Here is a 21,320-nt window from a genome sequence, read left to right as displayed (position 1 = left end):
GCATTCAGCCTTCTTTATTGTCCAACTCTTACATCTGCATGTGACTACTGGAAAAACCATAGCTTTAATTAGATGGACCTTTGTTGGCAAAGTAATGTCTCTGCTTTTTAATATGGTGTTTAGGTTTGTCATAGCTTTCTTCCGAGAAGCAAGCGTCTTAATTTCATGGTTACAGTTACCGTCTGCAGTGATTTTGGAGCCCAAGAAAATAAAATCTGTCACTGCTTCCACTTTTCTATTTGCCATGAAGTGACGGGATCGGATGCCATGATCTTAGTTTTTTTAATGTTGAGTTTCAGGTCAGCTTTTTCACTCTCTTTCACCTTCATCAAGAAGCTATTCAGTTCCTCTTTACTTTCTGCTGTTAGAGTAGAATCATCTGCCGTCTGAGGTTGTTGATATTTCTCCTGGCAATCTGGATTCCAGCTTGTTATTCATCCAGCATTTCCTGTGATGTACTCTGCATAGAAGTTAAATAAGCAGGGTGATATATACAGCCTTGACATATACAGTTCAGTTCAGTCGCTCAGTCATGTCTAACTCTTTGCGACTCCATGAATCACAGCACGCCAAGCCTCCCTGTCCCATCACCAGCTCCCGGAGTTTACCCAAACTCCTGTCCATTGAATCAGTGATACCATCCTACCATCTCATACTCTGTCGTCCCCTTCTCCCCCTGCCTTCAATCTTTCCCAACATCAGGGTCTTTTCAAATGAGTCAGCTCTTCGCATCAGGTGGCCAAAATATTGGAGTTTCAGCTTCAACATCAGTCCTTCCAATGAACACCCAGCACTGATGTCCTTTAGGATGGACTGGTTGTATCTCCTTGCAGTCCAAGGGACTCTCAAGAGTCTTCTCCAAAACCACAGTTCAAAAGCATCAATAGAAAAAGAGAGAGAAAAAAAAAAAAAAGACACAGAAATACAGAACAGACTTTTGAACTCTGTGGGAGAATGTGAGGGTGGGATATTTCAAAAGAACAGCATGTATACTATCTATGGTGAAACAGATCACCAGCCCAGGTGGGATGCATGAGACAAGTGCTCGGGCCTGGTGCACTGGGAAGACCCAGAGGAATCGGGTGGAGAGGGAGGTGGGAGGGGGGATCGGGATGGGGAATACGTGTAAATCTATGGCTGATACATACCAATGTATGACAAAAAGAAAAAAAAAAAAATCTGTGAACATTTAAAAAAAAAAAAGCATCAATTCTTCGACACTCAGCTTTCTTTATAGTCCAACTCTTACATCCATACATGACCACTGGAAAAACCATAGCCTTGACTAGATGGACCTTTGTTGGCAAAGTAACGTCTCTGCTTTTTAATATGCTGTCTAGGTTGGTCATTTGAAAAGACCCTGATGCTGGGGAAGACTGAGAGCAGGAGGAGAAGGGGACGACAGGATGAGATGGTTGGATGGCATCACTGACTCAATGGACATGGATTTGGGTGAACTCCGGGAGTTGGTGATACACAGGGAGGCCTGGCGTGCTGTGGTTCATAGGGTCGCAAAGAGTTGGACCGATGGAGCAACTGAACTGAACTGAACTAGGTTGGTCATAACTTTCCTTCCAAGGAGTAAGGGTCTTTTAATTTCATGGCTGCAATCATCTTCTGCAGTGATTTTGGAGCCCCCCAAAAATAAAGTCAGCCCCTGTTTCCCCATCTATTTGCCATGAATTGATGGGACCAGCTACCATGATCTTCATTTTCTGAATGTTGAGCTTTAAGCCAAGTTTTTCACTCTCCTCTTTCACTTTCATCAAGAGGCTCTTTAGTTCTTCACTTTCTGCCATAAGGGTGGTGGTATCTGCATATCTGAGGTTATTGATATTTATCCCGGTAATCTTGATTCCAGCTTGTGCTTCGTCCAGCCCAGCATTTCTCATGATGTACTTTGCATATAAGTTAAATAAGCAGGGTGACAGTATACAGCCTTGATGTACTCCTTTTCCTATTTGGAACCAGTCTGTTATTCCATGTCCAGTTCTGACTGTTGCTTCCTGACCTGCATACAGGTTTCTCAAGAGGCAGGTCAAGTGGTCTGGTATTCCCATCTCTTCAGAATTTTCCACAGTTTATTGTGATCCACACAGTCAAAGGCTTTGGCATAGTCAATAAAGCAGGAATAGATGTTTTTCTGGAACTCTCTTGCTTTTTTGATGATCTTGCGAGTGTTGGAAATTTGATCTCTGGTTCCTCTCCCTTTTCTAAAACCAGCTTGAACATCTGGAAGTTCTCGGTTGGCGTATTGCTGAAGTCTGGCTTGGAGAATTTTGAGCATTACCTTACTAGCGTGTGAGAAGAGTGCAGTTGTGCGGTAGTTTGAGCATTCTTTGGCATTGCCTTTCTTTGGGATTGGAATGAAAACTGACCTTTTCCAGTCCTGTGGCCACTGCTGAGTTTTCCAAATTTGCTGGCATATTGAGTGCAGCACTGTCACAGCATCATCTTTTAGGATTTGAAATAGCTCACCTGGAATTCCGTCACCTCCACTAGCTTTGTTTGTAGCAATACTTCCTAAGACCCACTTGACTTCCCATTCCAGGATGTCTGGCTCTAGGTGAGTGATCACACCATCATGATTATCTGAGTGGTGAAGATCTTTTTCGTGTAGTTCTTCTGTGTATTCTTGCCACCTCTTAATATCTTCTGCTTCTGTTAGGTCCATACCATTTCTGTCCTTTATTGAGCCCATCTTTGCATGAAATATTCTCTTAGTATCTCTAATTTTCTTGACAAGAACTCTAGTCATTCCTATTCTATTGTTATCCTCTATTTCTTTGCATTGATCATTGAGGAAGGCTTTCTTATCTCTCCTGGCTATTCTTTGGAACTCTGCATTCAAATGGGTATATCTTTCCTTTTCTCCTGTGCTTTCCGCTTCCCTGCTTTTCACAGCTATTTGTAAGGCCTCAGACAGCCATTTTGCTTTTTTGCATTTCTTTTGACATATACGGCCTTTCCTAATTTTGAACCAGTCAGTTGTTCCATCTCTGGTTCTAACTCTTGCTTCTTGACCTGCATACATGTTTCTCAGGAGGCAGGCAGTCTGGTATTCCCATCTGTTTAAGAATTTTTCAGTTTGTTGTGATCCACACAGTCAAAGGCTTTAGCGTAGTCAATGAAGCAGAAGTAGTTATTTTTCTCGAATTCCTTTGACTTTTCTGTGAGGCAGTGTATGTTGGCAATTTGATCTCTGGGTTCCTCTGCGTTTTCTAAACCTAGCTTGTCCATCTGGAAGTTCTCAGTTTATGTACTACAGAAGCCTGGAGAAGGAAATGGCAGCCCACCCCAGTATTCTTGCCTGGAGAATCCCGTGGAGAGAGGGACCTGGTGGGCTGCTGTCCGTGGGGTTGCACAGAGTCAGACACGACTGAATCGTAAATTAATTTAGGAAAAATTGACTTAGTGAGGATTTTCATTGGAAAGCAAGTCTTTTTTTTTTTTTATTTCCTTGTTTCCTTCCGTAGTTATATAATTTTCTTATTGTGTGTGTGTGTGCATGCTCAGTTGCGTCTGACTTTTTTTGACCCCATGGACTGTAAGCCCAGGAGGCTTCTCTGCCCATGGGGATTTTCCAGGCAAAAATACTGGAGTGGGTCGCCATTTTCTCCTCCAGGGGATCTTCCTGACCCAGGGATCAAACCTGTGTTCCCTGTGGCCCCTATGTTGGCAGGCAGATTCTTTACCACTGAGCCACCTGGGAAGTCCCCACATCAAGTGTACTAGCCATCAAATTTTTTTTTTTTTTATTTTAGGTACAAAAACGATCCCGGTTATACTCATTGTTTAAAAACACACACACCCACAATGACTATTTGGAATTGAAAGGTAAAATAGCCTTTTATACCTCTCACCTCCTAATATAATTAGTTTCCATAGAAAGCTCTTAAGGATTTGATGTGTCTCTTTCCTCTCCCTTTTATTTGTATGTATGTGTATGAATGCATATGTTTGCACTTTACCTGCAAAGAGTCTCTTGTTATATGAGGTACATATAAATTTACCTCATGCCCTTTTTTTTAACCATCTTTATTATAGAAACTTTTAAACGTATGCAAATTATAAAATAGGATAATGGGTATCAACTCATGGCTAGTCTTGTTTGCTTTATATCTCCAATCACTTTTCTCTTTCCTGTGTTATTTGGAAATAAGTAGCAGACACTGTATAATTTTCTTTTTCTTAATTAGTCTGGCTAGAGGGTATGCTAATTTTATTGATTTTCTTAAAACAGGTTTTAGTTTAACTGATTTCTACTGTTTTTCTTGTTTTTTTATTGATTTCTGTTCTGATATTATTATTATTTTTTTTTTGCTTTCATTGAATTTAAATTGCTTTTCTTTTGTAAGGTGATAACTACTCAGGTTATTGATTTGAGACCTTTTTCTGATGTGGATGTTTAGTACTGTACATTTTCTTGTAAATACTGCTTTACTGGCATCTAATGTGTTGGATATGTTGTATTTTCATTTAATTTAAATTACTTTCTAATTTTCCTCTTCATTTCTTTGACCCACACATTTTGTGGTGTTGTTTTCTAGAAGCATGCAATTTAGTGTTCAAGTTTTAGGGATTTTCCAGATATCTTTCTGCTACTGATTTCTAACTTAATTCCATTATGTTAGAAAATATAAGGATCCTTTTTGTATATAAGAATATGGTTTAAATTGATGTTCCACATGCACTTGAAAATAACACATAATTCACTGTTGTTAGGTGCTGTGTGTGCATGCTGAGTTGCTTTAGTTGTGTCTGACTCTGCAACCCTGTGGACTATAGCCCACAAGGCTCCTCTGTCCATGGGATTCTCTAAGCAAGAATACTGGAGTGGGTTGCCGTACCTTTCCACAGGGATCTTCCCTGCCCAGGGATTAAACCTGTGTCTCTTAACTTCTCCTGCATTGGCAGGCAGGTTCTTTATCACTAGCGCCATGGTGGAGTGTTCAGCAGATGTTAATTATATCAGGTTGATCAGTAGCATAGTTTAAATTGTCTTTATCCTTACTGATTTTCTGTCTACTTGCTCTGTCAATTTTTGAGAGAAAGGTGTTAAATTCTTTCATTATTGTTATGAATTTCTCCTTGCACTTATATCAGTTTCTCTTCATTTGTTTTGAACCTGTTTATCATGAGCGTAAACATTACAACAGTTACGTCCTGTTGAAGAATTGACCCTCATTATTAAATGACCTCCATTGTGTCTGATATACTTTCTTCTGAAATCAACTGTTACTGAAGCTTTCTTTTAATTGGTGTTATAATCTTTTTTGGCGTTATTTTTAATATTCTCATGTCTGTGTACTTAAAATAGGATTCATATATGCGGCACATAGTTAGGTTCTGCTTTTGAAGACCAGTCTGATAATACTTAACTTTGGATGTTTAGACCATTTACATTTAATTCATTATTGATATGATTGGATTTAAAATGTACCATCTTACTGCTTGCTTTCTGTTTGTCTCACATCCTCTTTGTTCATTTTCTCTTTTTTCTGCCTTTTTTTAGATTGAGTTAGTAGTTTTCAAGTTTCCTTTTACTTTTTTTGGTTTATTAGTTGTAACTTTTGTTTTTGTAGTTGCTTTAGGGCTTACAGTGTGTCTTTAACTTAACTATGGTCTGTGTTCAAAGGATATAATTGCATAGTTCCATTTTCCCTTCAGGACATTATGCTATATTGTTGCCATTTTACCTTTCAGTTCCATGATGCATTGTTATTTTGCTCTAATGATTTAAATATTTTTAAAGGTGATTTGAAAGTAAGGGGGGAAAAAGTCTTGTGTTTATCCACTTGTTATCATTTCTGTTGTCTTTAATTCCTTTGTGTAGATTCAGCTTTCTTTCTGCTGTCAGTTTTCTTCGGTCAAAATATTTTTCCCCTCTCGCTCTCCTTCCCTCCCTCCCTGTCTCCCTTTTTTTTTTTCCCCCTTGAATATCTCGTATTGTACAGGTCTGCTGCTAATAAATTCTTACCACTTTGTGTCTCTGAAAAAATTCTGTATTTTTAAATTAAATTTTATTTACTATTATTTTTCTTAATCTATATTTATTAACTTTTGGTTGTGCTCTTTGTTTCTGTGCCCAGGCTTTCTGTAGTTGTGGAGATTGGGGGCTATTCTCTAGTTGTGGTGGTCAGGATTCTCATTGCAGTGGCTCCTCTTGTTGCAGAACACAGGCTCTAGGTTAATCGGCTTCAGTAGTTGCAGCTTACTGGCTCTAGGGTGTGCGGACTTCAATAGTTATGGTGTGTGCATTTAGTTGCTCCATGCATGTGGAATCTTCCTAGACCAGGGATCAAACGCCTGCATTGGCAGCTGGGTTCCTATCCTTCGTACTACCTGGGAAGTGTAAAACATCTAGTCTATGTTTTGCCCTGAATCTTGAAAGATATTTTCTCTGGATACATAATTCTACATTGATAGGTTTTTTTGAATTTCTATAAAATGTTGCTCCAGTATCTTCTGATTTGCAGTTATTGCTGACAGGAATTCTACTGTTGTCATTTTCTTTAATCTTCTGTACACAGTAAGTCTTTTTTTCCTCTGATTACTTTTAAGATTTTTCTCTTTATTACTGGTTTTAAGGACTCTGATTAAAATGCGCTTTTGCTACAATTTTCTTATAATGTTGGGATTTCTTAAACTTCTTGGATATGTGAATTTATAACAAATTTATATCAAGTTTAGAAATTTTTCAGGCTTTTTTCCCCCAATATCCACTCCCCCCTCCAAAGAAAAGCTAAACTTCAAAAAAACTAGACACATGTAAACTGCTTGAAGTTGCCAGAGACCTCAGTGCTGTAGAGCTCATTTTTGTTTCTTTCCCTCTCCTTCTCACTGTTACTTTGAGTTAATAGCTAGTGCTGTGTGAAGTCGGTAGTCTTTTGTCTGCAGTGTCTGATCTGCCACTAATACCATTTAGATGTTGACTTTTTCTTCTCAGATGTTATAGTTTTCATTTCCAGAGTTTTAATTTGGAGTCTTAAAAGTATATTCTATGTTTCTAAGTATTTAACATGTTCTATCTTTGCTGTAGCTAATGTATGGAATACAGTTATGGTAACTTTTAATGTCCTTGTCTATAATTTCTAACATCTGTATCATATCAGTTTTTCATGATTTATCCTTATCTTCACTGTGAATCACATTTTTCTGTGAAAAAACATGCTCAGTAATTTTTTTTTAATTATTGTATACCAGATATTGTGACATTTGTCTTTGAAGTTTAATGGTAAGGTGTTATTTTTTAATTTTCCATCAAAATACTCTGCATTTGTTAGTTGCTGTATTTTAAGAGCATTCCCCCTTTTGCAATAATGACTAATATATCTGAAGATACTAATTTTTAAAATTCTCATCATTGAAAAAAATTTTCAATTAATAATCATGTAGTTCCTCTCTTGTTTGTTCCTGTTTCCTCAGCTATGATTATTCTTGGTTGTGGTCCAAATTTATGTTTGAAAGACTGCTTTCTAATAGGTAGTTAGCTTGTTTTTTTTAAATTATTTTATTAAATAAAATAAAATAACTTAATTTTTTTCCAACAGTTTTAAATTTACAGAAAAATTGTTTGGAAAGTCTGAAGGATTTACATATACCCTGTTTCCCTTTACCCACCCCACTTTGTCCTGTAAAGAATGGCTTGCGTTAGTATGGTACATTTGTTAAAATTGATGAGCCAATATTTATGTATTATTATTAGTTCTAAGTCTGTAGTTCAAGATTTAAATCTGTACAGATCTATAGATTTTGGTTTTCACAAATGCTTGTCATATCCCCACCATTGTGATACCACACAGAATGGTATGCCCTAAAAATAACAAAAGCTCCACTTGTGTATCCCTCCTTTTGAAACTCTAGGGTTCATTGATTTTTTTTACTTTGTAGTTTTGCCTTTTCCAGAATGTCATGTAATTGGAACCATGCAATAGGTAGTATTTACAGACTGGTTTCTTTCATTTAGCATTTAAGATTCCTCCATGCCTTTTTATGACTCAATGGCTTGTTACTTTTTAATGATGAAAAATATTTCATTTTAGTGTGGATGTATCACAGTTTATTTATTCATTTCACCTATTAAAGGAAATCTCAGTTGCTTCAGTTTTTGGTAGTTGTGAGTAAAGCTGCTGTAAACATCCATGCTGGTTTGTGCGTGGATGTACATTTACAGTTGACTTGGGTAAATGTCTAGAAACACGATGGCTGCATCATGTGGGAAACCTGTATTTAGCTTTGTTAGAAACTGCTGAACTGTCTTCCAAAACTGTTGCATTTTGTATTCCCACTGGGGGTAAATGACCGTTTCTGTTGTTACACATTCTCCCCAGTATTTGGTGTGAGCAGTGTTTTGGGTTTTAGTTAATGCTAATAGGTTTATCGTCGTGTTTCATTGTTTTAATTCCCGTTTCTAATGCTGTGTGATGCTGAGTGTCTCTTTGTGTGCTGATTTGCTGTTTGTGTATCTTCTTTGCTGAGGGGTCTGTTTAGTCTTTTTGCCCAAGTTTTAGTTGGATAGTTTGTTTCTTATTTTTTGAGTTTTAAGAGTTCTTTGTCTTTTTTGGCATGTCTCCTTTATCATATGTTTATATACGTATTTTCACTCAGTCTATGGCTTTTCATTCGTTTATCAGTTTCTTTTGCAGAGCAGAAGTTTTTTTTAATGTAGTTCAGTATATCATTGTTCTCTTTTGTAGGTAGTGCTTTTGCTTTTGTTCTTAAAAAGTCATCATGAAACCCAGGGTCATGTACATTTTTTCCTATGTTATCTTTTAGAAGGTTTTACAGCTTCACATTTGGCAGTTAAATCTGTGATCAATTTAGAGTTAACTTTTGTGAAGTGTGTAAGAGCAGTATCTAGATTGATTTTGTTGTTTTTGTAAGTGATTGACCATATTTCAGGAAGATTATCCTTTTTCCATTGGATTGTCTTTGCTCCTTTATCAAAGATCAGTTGCATGTGTTTATGTAGATCTACTTCTGGGCTCTCATGTTATTAATTTGTGTCTTACCTCTTTTTTTCTTGTTTAATCTTGCTAAAAATATATTAGTTTTATTGATCTTTTAATTTCCTTGTTCCTGTTTTCAATTGCATTGATTTCTGCTGCAAATTTTATTTTTCTTCTTTTCTGTTGCTTTGGATTTAATTTGCTCTTCCTTTTTAATTTCCCAAAGTACATAGGTTGTTGATTTTAGATTTTTTTTTTTCTTTTCTCATACATGCACTCAGTGCTATAAATTTTCCACTAAGCACTGCTTTTGCTGCATTCCAAAAAATTTGGTAAGTCATGTTTTCATTTTCATTTAGTTCAAAATATTTTAAGATTTCTCTTGAGATTTCATTTATCCATCTGTTATTTAGAAGTATGTTTCATCTCCAAATGTTTTGAAAATCTCCAACTGTCTTTGTTATATTGATTTCTGCATTGTTGTCTGAGAACATACTTTGTATGATTTCCTTGTTGTTTTATGGCCCAGCATATGGTCTGTCCTGGTGATTATTACATGTAAGTTTGAAAAGAACATATATTCTACTGTTGACGTATTCTATAAATGTGAACTGGATCCAGACGGATGGGTTTGAGTATACTCTAAAAGATTAGCACTGTCTATTTTTTAGGTTCACTTAAAAACTACTGAATAGTTTGTTTATTTAACTCAGCATACTGGAAATTGTTTCCTGCTTCTGTGCTCATCTTACTGGCCTTGACGTGCTTTGAAAATTAGTGGGGAAAGTGCATTCTTCTTTTTCAAAGTATATTTTGACTTTGGTATGCTTTTCTGTGGGTGGAAGTATGATCCCCTTTTCTGTGGGTAGAGATTGTGGTGGAAGCAAATTCCTGCATTTTGTGGCAGTTAAAATATTAGGAATGGCATTGCATTGACTGAAGGTTTTCACCATGTCATATAGATGTTTATGGTTGATAGAGGTGCCAAGAAGAGAACTGCTGTCATTCTTCTAAAAATAATTTAAATACCACAGATGAGCAGTTGCTACTTTTTTGAAAAATATTGAAAATAATTTTGATAATGTAGAAATAATAGGATTCTAAGAATCACTTTCCTTCCTTTTTATTTCATTCAGTGAATGAGTGCACACTGCATATGAAATACTGTGCTAAGGCTGAGATACATACATGGCCTTTGTGTTTATAAGATAAACCGTGTTTATTGGTGAAGCAGACCTCACATAGCAACCTATAACAAATCATTCAGTGATAAATGCTTCACTGGATGTGTCAAGGAAATGTTACAGCTAATGTTGAGGGAAAAGGAATATGTTGGCTACCAGAGGACCCCATGGACTCCAAAACAGAATTGAACAATAAAGTTTCCCAGCAGGAGGCTGGGAGGCTCTGAGAACAGTGATAGGAGTTGGTGGACCTTCTCTCAACTCCAGTAATCTCCCCGAACTCCTTAGTCTTGTGACTCCGTTTGGAAAACTAAATTTCCAGGAGAGAATCTAAACTGACAGAGCTGTAGCCTCTGTGCTTGTCCCTGGAGAGAAGCAACAGGTCTCTAACAATTAGAAGTATTGGGTCCTGGGGACAAGCAGCACCTGCAGCAGGGCAGGTTTATTATATACTGATAAAAGCTAGTGAATACCCAACCAAGGTACAGTCCAGGATGGTTTGATCTCTCACTGACCTAAACCTTCTGTAGGCACCAAATTGTTTACTTTACTATAGTTCAGTTCAGTCGCTCAGTTGTGTCAGACTCTTTGTGACCCCATGGACTGCAGCACGTCAGGCATCCCAAATCATCAACTCCCAGAGCTTGCTCAGACTCATGTCCATCCAGTGATCCCGTCCAACTGTCTCATCCTCTGTTGTCCCCTTCTCCTCCTGCCTTCAATCTTTCCCAGCTTCAGGGTCTTTTCTAGTGAGTCCGTTCTTCGCATCAAGTGGCCAAAGTATTGGAGTTTCAGTTTTTTAGTTAGAACTTTGATCCTAGATTTGCAGATGGTAAAGGTATGAAGAGTGTCTTTTGTGTGTTTGGAAGCTTGGTTTTTTGTTTTTTTTCTGGTTCTCTTTATTTTCATTGACCAACTTGCTGAAAACAAAGGAATACTGAAACTTTTCTTACTATGTAAAGTCCTGATATTCTCCCCTGTCTCCTGCCCCTGCTACCGACAAGTTCTTGATCTATTAAATGGTAAAGTTCTTTTAAAAGGAAAACTAATATGATATACCTTTTAATTCCCTACTCCTTTGTAGGGATCGCAGTCTAACATCTAGTTATGCATGGTCATTTGTTTTCAGTAATAATAACCAGAGTTAGACATACCAGCTCACACATTTTGAATAAAAATTGCCTTTTGAAACTAGCGACATTGAGGTTTCTGAGGATAAAACCTGGTTTTTTGAGCAAATTTATTTTTCTGATTACTGACTAGATCATTATTAATGTTTTACATTACATTTTTAAGTCTTTTAAGAAGTTGTAATAAAGTATGTTCTGTGCTTAGTCACTCAGTTATGTCCGACTCTTTGCAACCCCGTGGACTGTAGCCCTGTGGACTGTAGCCCACCAGGCTCCTCTGTCCATGGGATTCTCCAGGCAAGAATACTGGAGTGGGTTGCCATGCCCTCCTCCAGGGGATCTTCCCAACCCAGGGATCGAATCTAGCTCCCCACATTGCATGCAGTTTCTTCGCTGTCTGAGCCACCAGTGAAGCTGTAATAAAACATAAATCTTAAAAACAACTTTGGAAAGGTCTTGCCTATCCCTCCCTCTTTTTTTGCTTATCTGATTCTTATGCATAATGTATAAGAGAGTCTCAAATGTTGTACATTAAGTCTTTAAGTTAGCTTGTATGTTGAATTGAAACTGTTACTTACCCTTACTTAAAGCTTCTCTTTGCATGTCCTTCTCCCAGCTTGATTGTACACATGAAAGTCAAGCAAATTAAATGTGCTTATATATAAAATATGTATGCACATTCCTATGATTGCATTTAAAAGCTTGGATAATTATGAATTGCTGCATATATTATAACAAATGTGGGGGATAGTCGATTGAATTTTAAACTTGCTTATCTTGATTAGTCACGTTTAAGAGTTCAGAAGACTCAAAGAGAAAGTCTGTGAAAGAAATCATAGACTTTGACCTTCATTACAGAGACAGGCTATCTCCCCGTACTAGCCAAAATTTGCTTTTCTCTTTATAGCTTTAGACACTCTAGTATGTTCTATTCAGCAATGTTCACTTTTAAATTTTTTTTTTAAGGGGAAAGACTTCTGAAAGCTGCTAGAAATTCTTCCTTGGTTATAGTTTCTAAATTGGAAAGATGATCTTTTTTATTTTTCTCAGACTTATACCATGATATGACTTGAATAGGTCTTTTGTGTTTTTTTGGTGTGAGTATATTTTTCAAATCAATATTCAATTATTTGAAAAGCTAAAATATTTACATAGTTTAAAATTAAATGTATGAGAAGAAATATTTTTGTCCTATCCGATCTTGCATTTGCCTGATAAAACCCATGCACACACACAAAACCCCTAAACAGCTAGCAGCTGTTACTAGTTTTCTGTGTCTTTTCCAGGTGGTTTTATGCATATTTAAGCAACAGAAATTATTTATTCTTGCTTTCACTATTGCACACAAATACTATACTATACTCTTCATTTTATATCTTGCTTTTTTCTCACATAACAGTGTTATCTAGACTTAAAGAGCCTCTTCATTTCCTTTTTAGGCAGCTGTTTAGTATCCCATTGTATAGCTGAACTGTGGCTTATTTAATGAATTGAGTAGGTATTTTTATTGATCTAGAAATACTCAATACCTATTGAGTAGGTATTTTTATTGATTTCAGTTGCCTGAGTATTTTGGGTAGTTTTAAATCTCAGGGTTTGTTTTAATAAATGAAAGATTTGAATTATTTTAATAGTTTTGATGGAAGTCTTTCTAAAATGAGTTACTCCATTACCCTAGTTTAAATTCATCAAACTGAACTTATTTTAATTCCTATATGATAAGCTAGATTATCTATGTGAACATTTTGGGTACCATATATTTTACTGTGTAGTATTTCCTTGCGTTGGATGCAAACTATCTTATTTTACGAATTTATTCATCTTGACCATAGTAAGACTTTTTAGGGTTATTGTAGTCAGTTATAGCTCTTCTTTTACACTGGATATTATCTTTGATTATATATTTCTCATCCCTCCTGATTACTAAAAACTTTTTTCTCAGTGCTTTATAAATTTCTTACTCTTCCACATGAGCAAGATTGTTTGAGTAATGCCTGCCTCTATTGCCTGCCTCTGTTTTCTGAGTGCATGGGCTGTACTGTAGGGGATTTATGGCAACTCTGTTGTCAAGGAAGCGCTCCATTAGGCTTCCTTCCAGGAGAACTGTTCTTATTATCTATGAGTACTAATGGGGAAACCCCTGTACTAGCTACATCAGCGCTCATAATTTTTCCTGTTCAGGGGCTTTTGTTTTTTTCAAATGAACTTTAAATTTCTCAGCATGTTTGCTTCTTGTTGACTTTTTAATTCTATATTCCATTTTATTCTTTAGTATTTCCTATCCAAATACTGTTTTGGATAGTATTTCCTATCCGAAAAATGTTTAACCCAATCATTTGTTCATTTGTGTAGTTTGAAAGTAAAGTGTTAGCTACTCAGTCCTGTCCTACTCTTTGTGACCCCATGGACTATAGCTCGCCAGGTTCCACTGTCCATGGTATTCGCCAGGCTAGAATACTGGAGTGGGTAGCCATTCCCTTCCTGACCTAAGGATCAAACCCAGGTCTCCTGCATTACAGGCAGATTGTTTACCCCTGAGCCACCAGGGAAGCCCTAAGGACCTTAATTACCTAAACAGTCGATTGGCTTTTTTGGAAGAGAATCTTCTTTGTAAAACCAAGTGAAAAGACAAGCTGCTTCCTCCCTCTTATTTTTGATGACTGAATCTGACCAAAGTTTTGTTAGGCAAGATCATGTTGCTTATCCTCATAAATACTAAGCTGTAATAGTAGGTTAAGTGTTAACACTTAAGGGATTCCATACGTGACCTCTGGACTGAGATTTGAAAGATGAGCAGAGTTAGCCAGGTAAAAAGAGGTGAGATATAGGGTGTTTGCGTTTGGGAGCATGGAATTGAAATGGAAGATGAGGATATGAGAAAGGGTAATGAGTTAGACAAAAACAAACTCATGTGTCTCCAACACACAGTGTGTGATAGATGAGAATGAGGCTATACATGCTCTCCTTTTTGTGATTGGGAATAAATTATTTCCATCATTTTGCTAATATCCTACATTGATGAGACCACATCTAAATATCATCTGCTTCATTTTACCAGACTAATAAGGGCAGCCAGCCTGATAAGGAATCCGTAAGTGAGATCAGATGATGATGATCAAAGTAAATTTTAGTTGAAAAGGAGATGACCTGAGAAACAGGGTTGTGAGGGCATATCTCTATTGGAAGTGAAAGCGTTCTTGGCGTTGTACAGAACTAAGTCTGCTGTAATCAGTGGGGACATCTCCAGTTTAATATTGTAGCTATGCACCTAGCACTGTACCAACTGCATAGCAAATGCGCAACGGGTATTTAAATGAATAAAGGTTAAAATATCTGCAAGTGGCAATTACTAGAAAACCAGATTTAAGTTAAGTATTAAGAATTTTCTGAGTTGCTTAGTGATGAGATAGTTTTTCCCTTAAGTTGTGAGCTTCGCTGTTAGAGCAGGCGTTCAAGCAGATGCTATTTAATCATCTGTTAAGAATGTTATGAGACTTCCCTGGTGGTCCAGTGGCTAAGACTTCCAAGTTCCCAATGCAGGGGGCCTGGATTTGATCCCAACTCAAATACTTTAGTCACCTGATGCGAAGAGCTGACTCTGAAAAAGACCCTGATGCTGGGAAAGATTGGAGGTTGAAGGAGAAAGGGGCAGCAGAGGATGAGATGATTAGATAGCATCACTGACCCAGTGGACATGAATTTGAGCAAACTTGGGAGATTTTGGAGGACAGAGGAGCCTGGTGTCCTACAGTCCCTGAGGTCACAAAGAGTTGGACATGACTTAGTGACTGAACAACAACAAAGAATGTTATATGAAAAACTGATTATAAAGGAGCCCCTCCCTCCTGACCCTGCTCCCCTCACCAAACACATAACCATTGGCCTTTTCGATCTGTTTCATTCAGTAGTATTTTGGAAGTTGCTCAGTCAGTTTTCTTCATGGGTAAGATCATTATAAAAAATAACTGTCAAGTTTGGTTTGGCAAAAGGAGTATATTAGCTTAGATAGTTCTTTTTTTTTTGGATTCAGAATTTTGTTGCTCTAATTAATGCATCGTTTTCTCACCCCAAGTAAGGCTGATCCAGGTCTTGTGGTCTGAAGCTTGTACAGTTTGGAGATGCTGTCTTTAAGAAAAAGGGTCTAAAATCTAAATACAGAAGTAGAAAAGGATCACAACAAATGAGTAATACTATAAAGATTACAAAATCCAGAAAAATAGATTCTTACTGTTGTAATTTCTGCTATTATTGAGTGATACACCTCCTTAATACTTTTAATCTACAGTTTTGGACCACATATTGTTGATCACCTATGTACATGACAATTTTATATTTTATATGGAGAGAAACTTTCCTCTTGTCCAAGGCTTGGCAAGCTATGGCCTTTATACCAAATCCAGCCTACTTGAATTTGTAAATAAAGTTCTGTTAGAACAAAAGCACCTCCAAATTCCCTGTAGCTGGGTTTGCACACTACAGTGTAGAGTTGAAGGAGACTGAATGGCCCACAAAGCCTAGAATATTAATTGCCTGGTAACTTTACAGAAAAAGACTCCTGCTTAGTATGTAGTACGTTTGGTCAGAATTTATTGTTTCCTATTACTGATAGGTGTAAAGCTGAAAGGAATTTTTTGAAAACAGTTACTGGTAATAGCATATCTCTACTTTTCTTCACTTTGCTTAGAGGGTGCTTCTTGCCTTGTAAAAACACCTCTCTGATCTCAGGTGGCTGGACCACTGACCCCTCCCCCAGAAATGTTCATGAAGTTTGGTCATAGTATTCCACCCCTCACAGGGAGCTGAGTGAGTGAAGTTGCTCAGTCGTGTCCAACTCTTTGCGATCCTATAGACTGTAGCTTACCAGGCTCCTGCGTCCATGGAATTTTCCAGGCAAGAGTACTGGAGTGGGTTGCCATTTCCTAGACAGCGTTTATTCAGATCCTTTTGCTCGGAGTTTAAGATTGGGGCTGGGTGGATCATGTGGTCCAGAAGGGACTGGTCATTTCTGGGGCTGGACAGACATTGAGATAAGGCATCCTTGGGTTAAATATACCAAGATCACCTTCAAGGAGTAGCTGGAGAAGATTCCCTAGGAATGAGAGTGGCCTTGCTGCTACTTCCTGTGTTTTCAGAGGAAAATAAGCCACGCCCTGTAAGAGGCTTCTCGAAGTAAAACTGACTTCCTGGTAAATCTGCCTGACTCCTTAGAGCATAGAATGTATATCTGGTTGAATTTTCTCTTTTCAAAAAAATCCTTTTCTCTCACGCACTAGCATTCTTCTGTTGTCCACTACCTTCACCGCCTCCATCCTCTCCCTTCCCTCCCCAAGAATAAGGTAAAAATCTTAAACCAAATGGGATCTGTAGAGGAATAAAATTATATTAAGGGTATACGTTTCTTATAGAATGATTTAGATGGGATAAGGTAAAAATATAACAGTATAGGAACTGGGATGAATCCATGGGTATCGTGTATAGTGAACAGACAATAAATGTATCCAGAGCTGGCCAATATATGACCATTGGCAAAACAAGGTGACCTCATCTATAAAATGAGGGAGTTGGATTGTATGCTTGATGAATTTATGGTGAAATGGTATCAGACAATAATTTGGCTCTAAGATTCAGGAATACCCAAATCTTATCAGTGACCAAAATATTTACCTTTCTACCCTCTCATTCAGAACTGTTATTTGCAAAGGAAAGTAGTAGTAGAAACTGTACACACACATACACCTATTAGTTTGTTTGTCATTAAAGTGCTTGGGTTTCAGCTGGTAATGTTACACTTTGGTTAACTGAGGTGAGCATCCCACCTTCATTCCCTGAAAACCCAAACCTGAGCTTCAGATTTTACTGTAATCCAACTGACCTGGCAAGAGAGAAGCAGATAAAGAGAAAAGGCAACAGAAGAGGAAAAAGAACAACTTTTAAGGAAGTCCATATAAGCTACAAGAAAGGGAGAGACAGAAGAGAGCAAGCCATACCTATGTGCTGACACTTTAAACAGAATCCTTACCTGCCAGTGTGTATGAGATGACCCCGTCTGTAATGAGATCAGTATTCCTCTCAGAGCCTTTATCTGTAATTATCTTTGAAGTAGAAAATTAAGAGTACAGCAGGCCTTGCTGTTTGTAATTCTGGCGTCTGTAATTTTGATTGTTTGCAGGTAATGCTGAAGATCTGTGCCATATAGTTTACAGTGTATGTATGAGTTTAAATCACAGGCAACATGTGAGACGGATGTGTGGCTGTGAGTGGTTTAGTGAGCGAGCTTCCTTTGTTGTACAGCCTGTGTCTTTTAGTAAGGCTTTTGTTTATAAAGTGATTTTTTAAATGATTTCAAAAAACAGAGTGTACTGGTAATGAGAGTGAGCTCTAAAACCCTTATAATTTAGATAGTTTTTGATAATTTTACTGATAATTTTAAACACAGGTCCAATATGAATGGAATGGCAAAAGGAGCTACAGTTGCCTGTTATATGTCAATTAGTCACTCAGTCGTGTCCGACTCTTTGTGACTCCGTGAACAGTAGCCCACCAGGCTTGGTGTTGTGGGATTCTCCAGGTAAAGATACTGGAGTGGGTTGCCATTTTCTTCTTCAGGATTACACATCATGCTTTTTAGTATTGATACCTTTAAAAAAGTACCCTGCATCTGGTAGCTATTGCTACAAATACCACCTAAGGTTTTTGTGATTTAAAGAGATATCAGGGCTTCCCCGTTGGCTCAGTGGTGCAGAATCCACCTGCCAGCACAGGAAACATGAGTTTGATCCCTGGTCTAGAAAGATCCCACATGCCGCAGAGCAGCTAAGCCTGTGCGCCACAGCTGTGGAACCTGTGCTCTGGAGCCCATGAGCCACAACTACTGAGCCCGTGTGCTGCGATAAACATGAAGCCCGAATGCTCTAGAGCCTGTGCCCCACAACCAGAGAAGCCTGCGCACTGCCACTGGGGAGTAGTCCCCACTCGCCGCCACCAGAGGAGAGCCCATGCAGCAAGAGACCCAGCACGGCTACAAATGAGTAAATAAAGTTGTCTGAAAAAGCAGTATCAGTTTATTGTTCACAATTGTAAGCATTGGCTGGGTGTTTAGTCTGCTCCTGTCACCTAAGCTCATGCAGTGGCGTTCATCTGGCAGGTCTGCTGCGAACTGGGCTCACCAGCAAAGGCAGGAGCATGCTGGGGGCCATGTTCTCCATGTGATCATTCACCTAGGTTTGAGGGCAGGCCACAGTTGGCAAGGCTTTTCAAGCTGTACTTTGCTGAAGTCTTATTGGTTAAAGCAAGTTATATAGGACTTCCCTGGTGGTACAGTGGATAAGAGTCTGCCTGTCAGTGTAGGGGACATGGGTTCAATCCCTGATCTGGAAAGATCCCACATGCCATAGGGCAACTAAGCCCATGTGCCACAACTTCTGCACCTGTGCACCCAGAGTCTGTGCTCTGCAACAAGAGGCCACTGCGATGAGAAGCCATGTGCTGCTACAAAGGGTAGCCCTGACACCACAACTAGAGAAAGCACAGCAGCAAAGACCTCAGTTCAGTTAGTTGAGTCCAACTTTTTGTGACCCCACGGACTGCAGCATACCAGGCCTCCCTGTTTATCACCAGCTCCCGGGGTTTATGCAAACTCATGTTCATTGAGTCGATGATGCCATCCAACTATCTCATCCTGTCATCCCCTTCTCCTCCTGCCTTCAGTCTTTCCCAGCATCAGAATCTTTTCCAGAGTCAGTTCTTCGCATCAGGTGGCCAACGTATTGGAGTTTCAGCTTCAGCATCAGTCCTTCCAGTGTATATTCAGGACTGATCTCCTTTAGGATGGACTGGTTGATCTCCTTGCTGTCCAAGGGACTCTCAAGAGCTTTTCCAACAGCACAGTTCAAAAGCATCAATTCTTTGGCACTCAACTTTCTTCACACTCCAACTCTCACATCCATACATGACTACTGGAAAAACCATATAGCTTTGACTGGACGGACCTTTGTTGCAACCAATAAATAAGTAAATGAAGCAAGTCACATGACCCTCCCCTAGGGTCAGTGGGGGAAGGAGAGTGTTTATATTGATAAAAGAACTTGGATACTGAGGGGCATCCAGGGCCAATAGAGGAACGATTAACCCACTGTACCATATCTACAAACTGTATATCTCTTTTTGAAGGTATCTCTCTCAACCAGAGAGAGTGATGTTTGATGTTTCATTATTGTCTGTAACTTCATGCCACACCACTCTCTTATCTCCCACCCCATGCAGCTTCTAAAACTCCGCTCACACTTCCCATGGTAGAGTCTTGTTGCTGTGCCTGCCTCGGGTGCTGCTTCCTTACCACTTAACCACAAGCTCTTTGCTCACCTGACTCATCCCTTTTCACCCTTCAAGTACAGTGTCACTTCAGAGAAACCTTTTCAGGCTAGGTAGCTTTTACACTTTCCTTGCATACTGGATTTTTCCTTTATAGCATTTGTAATAGTTACTAATATCTGTCTGCCCATTAGAACTTATGTTTCATGAGTACTGTGTCTAATTCATTTTTGTGTTCAACACCCCTTTTATTCCCACCCCACCCCCATTTATTACAAGCCTGTGTTCATGCCCATTAGAACTTATGTTTCATGAGTACTGTGTCTAATTCATTTTTGTGTTCAATACCCCTTTTATTCCCACCCCAACCCCATTTATTACAAGCCTATGTTCATATTAGATTGGTGCAATTTTTTTTTGCATTGTTGAAATTTGCCTTTGATATTGGAATGTATTCTTAAATGTGGTTATATTATACATCATTTTAATGTGCATTCTTACTTTATTTTTTTGCTAATGACTATTTGCAGTTTATTTTAGACTATGGAAATGATGTTAGATAAAAAGCAAATTTGAGCAATTTTCTTATTCAAGTTCAAAATGGGTCATAAAGCAGTGGAGACGACTCACAATATCAACAATGCATTTGGCCCAGAAACTGATAGCGAACGTATAGTATGGTGGTGGTTCAAGACATTTTGCAAAGGAGATGAGAGCCTTGAAGATGAGCATAATGGCTGGCCATCAGAAGTTCACAGTGACCACTTTAGCACAATCATCGAAGCTGTTCCTCTTAAACTCCCATGAGAAGTTGCTGAAGAACTCAATGTTGATCATTCTATGGTTGTTTGACATTTGAAGCAAATTGGAAAGGTTAAAAAGCTCAATAAGTGGGTACCTTATGAGCTGACCACAAATCAAAAAAATTGTCATATTGAAGGATCATCTTTTTACGTGCAGCAACACTGAACCATCTCTCGATTGGATTGTGACATGCATTGAAAAATGGATTTATACAACAACCAGCAATGACCAGCTCAGTGGTTGGACTGAGAAGAAACTGCAAAGCACTTCGCAAAGCCAAACTTACACCAGAAAAAGGTCATGGTCACTGGTGGCCTGCTGCCAGTCTGATCCACTACAGCTTTCTGAATCCTCTGGAAACCATTACATCTGAGAAGTATACTCAGCAAATCGATGAGATGCTCCGAAATCTGCAAGGCCTGCAGCTGGCATTGGTTAACAGAAAGGGCCAAATTCTTCTCCAGGACAACGCCCAACTGCATGTCATACAACCAGTGCTTCAAAAGTTGAACAGATTGGGCCATGAAGTTCCTCCTCATCCACCATGTTCATCTGAGTGAGTGAAAGTCGTGTCCAACTCTTTGGGAGCCCGTGGACTATACAGTCCTTGGAATTCTCCAGGCCTGAATACTGGAGTGGGTAGCCTTTCCCTTCTCCAGGGGATCTTCCCAACCCAGGGATTGAACCCAGGTCTCCCGCATTACAGGCAGATTTTTTTACCAGCTGAGCCTCAAGGGAAGTCCAAGAATACTGGAGTGGGTAGCCTATCCCTTCTTCAGCGGATCTTCCCTACCCAGGAGTTGAACTGGGTCTCCTGCATTGTAGGTGGATTCTTTACCAACTGAGCTACCAGGGAACCCCATATTCATCTGACCTCTCACTTAACGGGTCCCACTTCTTCCAGCATCTCAACAACTTTTTGCAGGGAAAATGCTTCCACA

The 21,320-nt window shown here is 38.7% G+C and overlaps 1 protein-coding gene across 2 annotated transcripts in view; it reads left to right on the top strand.

Annotated features, from left to right (window-relative positions):
• The window catches only part of WASL (WASP like actin nucleation promoting factor), a 78,309-nt gene that overhangs the window by 11,151 nt on the left and 45,838 nt on the right, over window positions 1-21,320 (top strand). The window lies entirely within an intron of this gene.

This window comes from Cervus canadensis, chromosome 3, assembly GCF_019320065.1.
Source record: "Cervus canadensis isolate Bull #8, Minnesota chromosome 3, ASM1932006v1, whole genome shotgun sequence".
Classification (NCBI taxonomy): domain Eukaryota; kingdom Metazoa; phylum Chordata; class Mammalia; order Artiodactyla; family Cervidae; genus Cervus; species Cervus canadensis.
This window is presented reverse-complemented; position numbering and strand designations above follow the sequence as displayed.